We start from the raw sequence: 6,062 nt of genomic DNA, 5'->3' as shown, positions 1-6,062 counted from the left end.
CATATGAACAAGTTTTCAGAGCACAGGACAAAACGAGTGAGTTTTACTCAAAAATTACATCTCTGGAACATTCATCCGCCAAAAGGTAGGCACCCTTCAGAACATCCTTATAATAATTCTCGGGCTTGCGATGCTCTTTCCCCGGCGGTGGCCCGTCCTTCACAAGCTTCTCAGCATCCAGCTTGCCCCAGTGCACCTTAGCACGGGCAAGGGCCCTACGGGCACCTTCAATGCAGACGGAGCGCTTGATGACTTCGAGCCTTGGACAGGCCTCCACCAGCCGCCGCACCAGCCCGAAATAGCTCCCAGGCTAAGCCTCTCCAAGCCACAGCCGAACTATGAGGCCCTTCATGGCCTGTTCGGCCGCCTTGTGGAGCTCGACCAGTTGCTTCAACTGGTCGCTCAGGGGCACAGGGTGTCCGGCCTCAGCATACTAAGACCAGAACACCTTCTCTGTCGAGCTGCCCTCCTCGGCTCGATAGAATGTGGCGGCATCGGACACGCTACGGGGAAGATCTGCGAACGCTCCTGGAGAGCTCCAGATTCGGGTAAGTAACAAGTAACTCACATTTATGTGTTTGCTTTGCATAAAGAATGCCTTACCCGCCGCTATCTTTTTCGCCTCATCCAACTCCTGGAGGGTCTTCTGGGATTCGGCCTTGGCAGACTTGGCATTTTCAATAGCCACCGCGAGCTCGGACGCTTGCGTCTTTGAGTCAAGCTCCAAACTCTCATGTTTTTCCATGAGAGCCTGGAGCTCTTGCCGCACCTTGCCAACCTCGGCCTCATACTTCTCCTGCTCGGTGCGCTCCGTGGCTGCCGTCTTCTCGGCCTCGAGCAGCGCTTGCTTAAGGGTCACCACCTCAGACGTGGCCCCTACAATAGCCACGATAATCCTATCATTTTTTGCAATTGCACCTTTATATATATATATTTAAACAAGGTATTTCTTACCTTCCTCCTCCTCGAGCTGCTTCTTGGCACGCCCGAGCTCTTGCTCGGACTGCTCGAGGTTCTGCTTTAGCGTGTCCATTTCCACAGTCAGTGCGGCGGACGCCAGCAGGGAAGCCTGCACACGCATATTGACTCCTTTTTGTTAGACTCCTGCGAATTTTATTTGATCCCCTATTCGGCTTTTCTTCCCGAACGCCAAACAGAGCATCAGGGGCTACTGTCTATGCGGTAATATTATTTACACATTCTTTACTTACCTCAAAGCCTGTCAAAAGGCTAGTACAAGCTTCAGTCAGTCCGCTCTTGGCGGACTGAACCTTCTGGACCACCGCACTCATAATGATGCGGTGCTCCTCGTCGATGGAGGCTCCCTTGAGCGCCTCCAATAGATTGTCCGGCGCCTACGGTTGTACGGGGGTCACCGGCACGGAGGGCCTGCTCCTCTTGGAAGGAGGTCGCCCGCCGGACTCTGGAACCTTTGAAGGTTCTGGAGCGGTGTCCGGCCTAGAATGGGACTTGGAGCCCTGGGAGATTTTTTCCCCGTCACCCCTGGAGTCCGGGAGGTCGCCTTGCGGTGCGTCCAGGACCACCTCCTCCTGGCTTGGAACCTGTTGGGACAACACTTTGGCATCGTCCGTAGGGCGGGGGGAGGAAGCCGTCGGAAGAGAATTCACATCCGACGAGTCCAGTGAACCGCTCGACGACGCGTCGAGCTGGTCTTTGGGTGGGCTGCATAATAATATTCGACATAAGGGAAAGCTGTGCAATAAAGGAATACTATGAATTACTCTGGTATCCGGATACTTATGATTTCGCCAGGGGCTTGGCCCTGGTCGGCCACTCCTCTTCGCCGTCGTCGGCGTTGGTGGAGTAGTCCGGAGGAAGGGTTTTCCCCTTCTTGGACCCTTCGGCCTCCCCAGTTGGGGCGGCCTTCCTTTTCTTCCCTTCCCCCGCTGTAGGGGGAGAGGTCTCTTCTTCCTCCTCCTCGTCTTCATGGGAGGAGTGCGTCTTGGAGCCGTCGGATGATGGATCCGACGCCTCCTGGCGCCGGGCACTCTTTCGAGTTCCCGCGGCCTTCTTCTTGGCCTTCTTCTCCGGCACCACATAAGGTGCCGGAACCAGCAGCTTCGCCAAACGAGCGTCCGCTGGGCCTTCAGGCAAAGGAGCCGGACAGTTGATTTGTCCGGACGCCTCCTGCCAATCCTGTCAAAGGCAAGGGAGCTTAGATCCCGCATGGAGTCAAACTATGAAAAACTGATACCCTGTAGAAGGTAAAAATAGCTTACCGCACGAGCGTGACGCTGCATGCTGAATCTGCGATCCTCGGTAGCGGGTGCGGGGGCCTCGGCGCCTTTGGAAAGCACCTTCCAGGCATCTTCGTATGTCGTGTCGAAGAGCCTACTCAGAGTTCGGTGCCGCGCCGGGTCGAACTCCCACAGGTTGAAAGCCCGTTGTTGACACGCGAGGATCCGGCGGATGAGCATAACTTGGACTACGTTGACAAGCTTGAGCTGCTTGTCCACCAGGGTTTGGACGCATGTTTGGAGTCCGGTCAGCTCTCCTTTTTTACCCCATGACAGGCCCGTCTCTTTCCAGGACGTGAGCCGCGTTGGGGGTCTAGATTGGAACTCGGGGGCTGCGACCCACTTAGGGTCACGCGGCTCGGTGATGTAAAACCACCATGATTGCCACTCCTTCAGGGTCTCCACAAAGGAGCCCTCGAGCCATAAGATGTAGGGCATCTTGCCGACCATGGCGCCTCCGCACTCCGCCTGGTTGCCGCGCACCACCTTCGGTTTGACATTAAAAGTCTTGAGCCATAGGCTGAAATGGGGGCGGATGCAGAGGAAGGCCTCGCACACGACGATAAACGCCGAGATGTTGAGGACAAAGTTTGGGGCCAGATCGTGGAAATCCAGGCCATAGTAGAACATGAGCCCCCGGACAAATGGGTGGAGAGGGAAACCTAGTCCGTGGAGGAAATGGGGGAGGAACATGTAACGCCCCGAGACCGATGTGCCAGGTGTCGTCCAGTTATTCGCTGTTGTTGCCTTGTCATTGCTTGCGTGTCATGCATTGCATATCATGTCATCATGTGCATTTCATTTGCATACGTGTTCGTCTCATGCATCTGAGCATTTTCCCCATTGTCTGTTTTGCATTCCGGCGTTCCGTTCTCCTCCGGTGGTCATTTCTACCTTTCTTTCATGTGTGGGGTGTAAACTTTTCCGGATTGGACCGAGACTTGCCAAGCGGCCTTGGTTTACTACCGGTAGACCGCTTGTCAAGTTTCATACCATTTGGACTTCGTTTGGTACTCCAACGGTTAACCGAGGGACCGAAAAGGCCTCGTGTGTGTTGCAGCCCAACACCCCTCCAATTTGGCCCAAAACCCACCAAACCCTTCTCCATCATCTATAGCGTTCGATCACGATCGCGTGGCCGAAAACCGCACCTCATTTGGACTCTCCTAGCTCCCTCTACCTATATATATGTGATCCCCTTCGAAATATTCGCGGATAAACCCTAGATCCATCTTCCCCGCACCGCCGGACATGTCCGCCCGACGGCCGGACACGTCCACCTCCTCCCGCGCCACTCAGGACACGCCAAGTGGCATCTCCGCATCCCGCCACCGCCGGCCCGCGGGGCCCGCGTCAGGCCCGCGCGGCCTAGATCCACGCCGCCGCCCGGCGCACCTCGCCTTGCCGCGCGCCGCCCGAGTGCCCCACCGCCTTCGCCGCCCATCCCCGCCGCCGGCGAGCTTCCCTCGCCGTTCGCGCCGCCCGAGCCAGCCCGCTCTCCCCGCCGTCTCGCCGGCCCCGCCTCCTCCGACCGCGCCGCCGCACTTGCTCGCCGCCGCCGCCCTGCACCAGCCGCCCAGCGCCGCCTCGTCTCCCTCCCGCCGTTCGTTTCGCCGGCCGCCGCCGCCGGCGAGCGCCACCGCCTCCGCTCCACCTCGGAGCGCCACCGCCTCCGCTCCGAGCGGCACCCAGAGCGATGTAGGGCATCTTGCCCACCATGGCGCCTCCGCACTCCGCCTGGTTCCCGCGCACCACCTTCGCTTTGACATTAAAAGTCTTGAGCCATAGGCCGAAATGGGGGCGGATGCGGAGGAAGGCCTCGCACACAACGATAAACGCCGAGATGTTGAGGACAAAGTTTGGGGCCATATCGTGGAAATCTAGACCATGGTAGAACATGAGCCCCCGGACAAATGGGTGGAGAGGGAAACCCAGTCCGCGGAGGAAATGGGGGAGGAACACCACCCTCTCATGGGTACTAGGGGTAGGGATGAGCTGCCCCCCTTCGGGAAGCCGGTGCGCAATGTCGTTGGACAAGTATCCGGCCTTCCTTAGTCTTTTGATGTGTCCCTCCGTAACGGAGGAGAGCATCCACTTGCCTCCCACTCCGGACATAGCTGGAGAAGGTTGAGGTGGGGAGTGTGTACTTGGGCGCTGGAGCTCGAGTGCGCGAAAATGGATAGGCAAAGGAGGAAGAAGGCATAGGTGAAAAGGTGGATCCTTATCCGCTTATATGGGTGGACGCGACTATGCGTCCCCACCAGCCTAGTAAAACTCGCTTATCTCCCAAGCGACGTAATCAATGGCGCGGTTGGGTTACCCACACCCGTATTGATGAGAATCCCGGAATAAGGGACACGATCTCTACTTTAACAAGACGTGCCAAGGAAACCGCCTCGCATAACACGCTGAGATGGGACAGTAAATATAAAAGCTTGGCCGTGCTGTGATGTCACACTACGGAATACGTCAGCAGATTAGATTTGTGTAAATATTATTCTCTCTATGGCAATATGTGGAAACTTATTTTGCAGAGCCGGACACTATCTTTGTGTTCAAAATCTTCTATGAAGTACTTGGAGGAGGAACCCGCCTTGCAATGCCGAAGACAATCTGCGCGCCGGACTCATCGTCATTGAAGCCTGGTTCAGGGGCTACTGAGGGAGTCCTGGATTAGGGGGTGTCCGGATGGCCGGACTATACCTTCAACCGGACTCCTGGACTATGAAGATACAAGATTGAAGACTTCGTCCCGTGTCCGGAAGGAACTTTCCTTGGCGTGGAAGGCAAGCTTGGCGATACGGATATGTAGATCTCCTACCATTGTAACCGACTCAATGTAACCCTAACCCTATCCGGTGTCTATATAAACCAGAGGGTTTTAGTCCGTAGGACAACACATTCATACAGAACAACAATCATACCATAGGCTAGCTTCTAGGGTTTAGCCTCTCCGATCTCGTGGTAGATCTACTCTTGTACTACCCATATCATCAATATTAATCAAGCAGGACGTAGGGTTTTACCTCCATCAAGAGGGCCCGAACCTGGGTAAAACTTCGTGTCCCTTGCCTCCTGTTACCATCCGGCCTAGACGCACAGTTCGGGACCCCCTACCCGAGATCCGCCGGTTTTGACACCGACAGGCACATCTTCCCATTGCAAGATAAATAGATCAAGTTGGCGAAACAAAACCCAAATATTGGAGAAGAAATATGAGGCTATAAGAGATCATGCATATAAGAGATCAAAGAAACTCAAATAACTTTCATGGATATAAATGAAGGAAATATGCCCTAGAGGCAATAATAAAGTTGTTATTTATATTTCCTTATATCATGATAAATATTTATTATTCATGGTAGAATTGTATTAACCGGAAACTTAGTACATGTGTGAATACATAGACAAATAGAGTGTCACTAGTATGCCTCTACTTGACTAGCTCGTTAATCAAAGATGGTTAAGTTTCCTAGCCATAGACATGAGTTGTCATTTGATGAACGGGATCACATCATTAGAGAATGATGTGATTGACTTGAACCATCCGTTAGCTTAGCACTATGATCGTTTAGTTTATTGCTATTGCTTTCTCCATAACTTATACACGTTCCTATGACTATGAGATTATGCAACTCCCGAATACGGGAGGAACACTTAGTGTGCTATCAAACGTCATAACGTAACTGGGTGATTATAAATATGCTCTATAGGTGTCTCCGATGGTGTTTGTTGAGTTGGCATAGATCGAGATTAGGATTTGTCACTCCGATTGTCGGAGAGGTATTTCTAGGCCCTCTCGGT

The sequence above is a fragment of the Triticum aestivum genome, chromosome 6A, assembly GCF_018294505.1.
Source record: "Triticum aestivum cultivar Chinese Spring chromosome 6A, IWGSC CS RefSeq v2.1, whole genome shotgun sequence".
Taxonomy (NCBI): Eukaryota; Viridiplantae; Streptophyta; class Magnoliopsida; order Poales; family Poaceae; genus Triticum; species Triticum aestivum.
Note: the sequence above shows the minus strand (reverse complement) of the source record.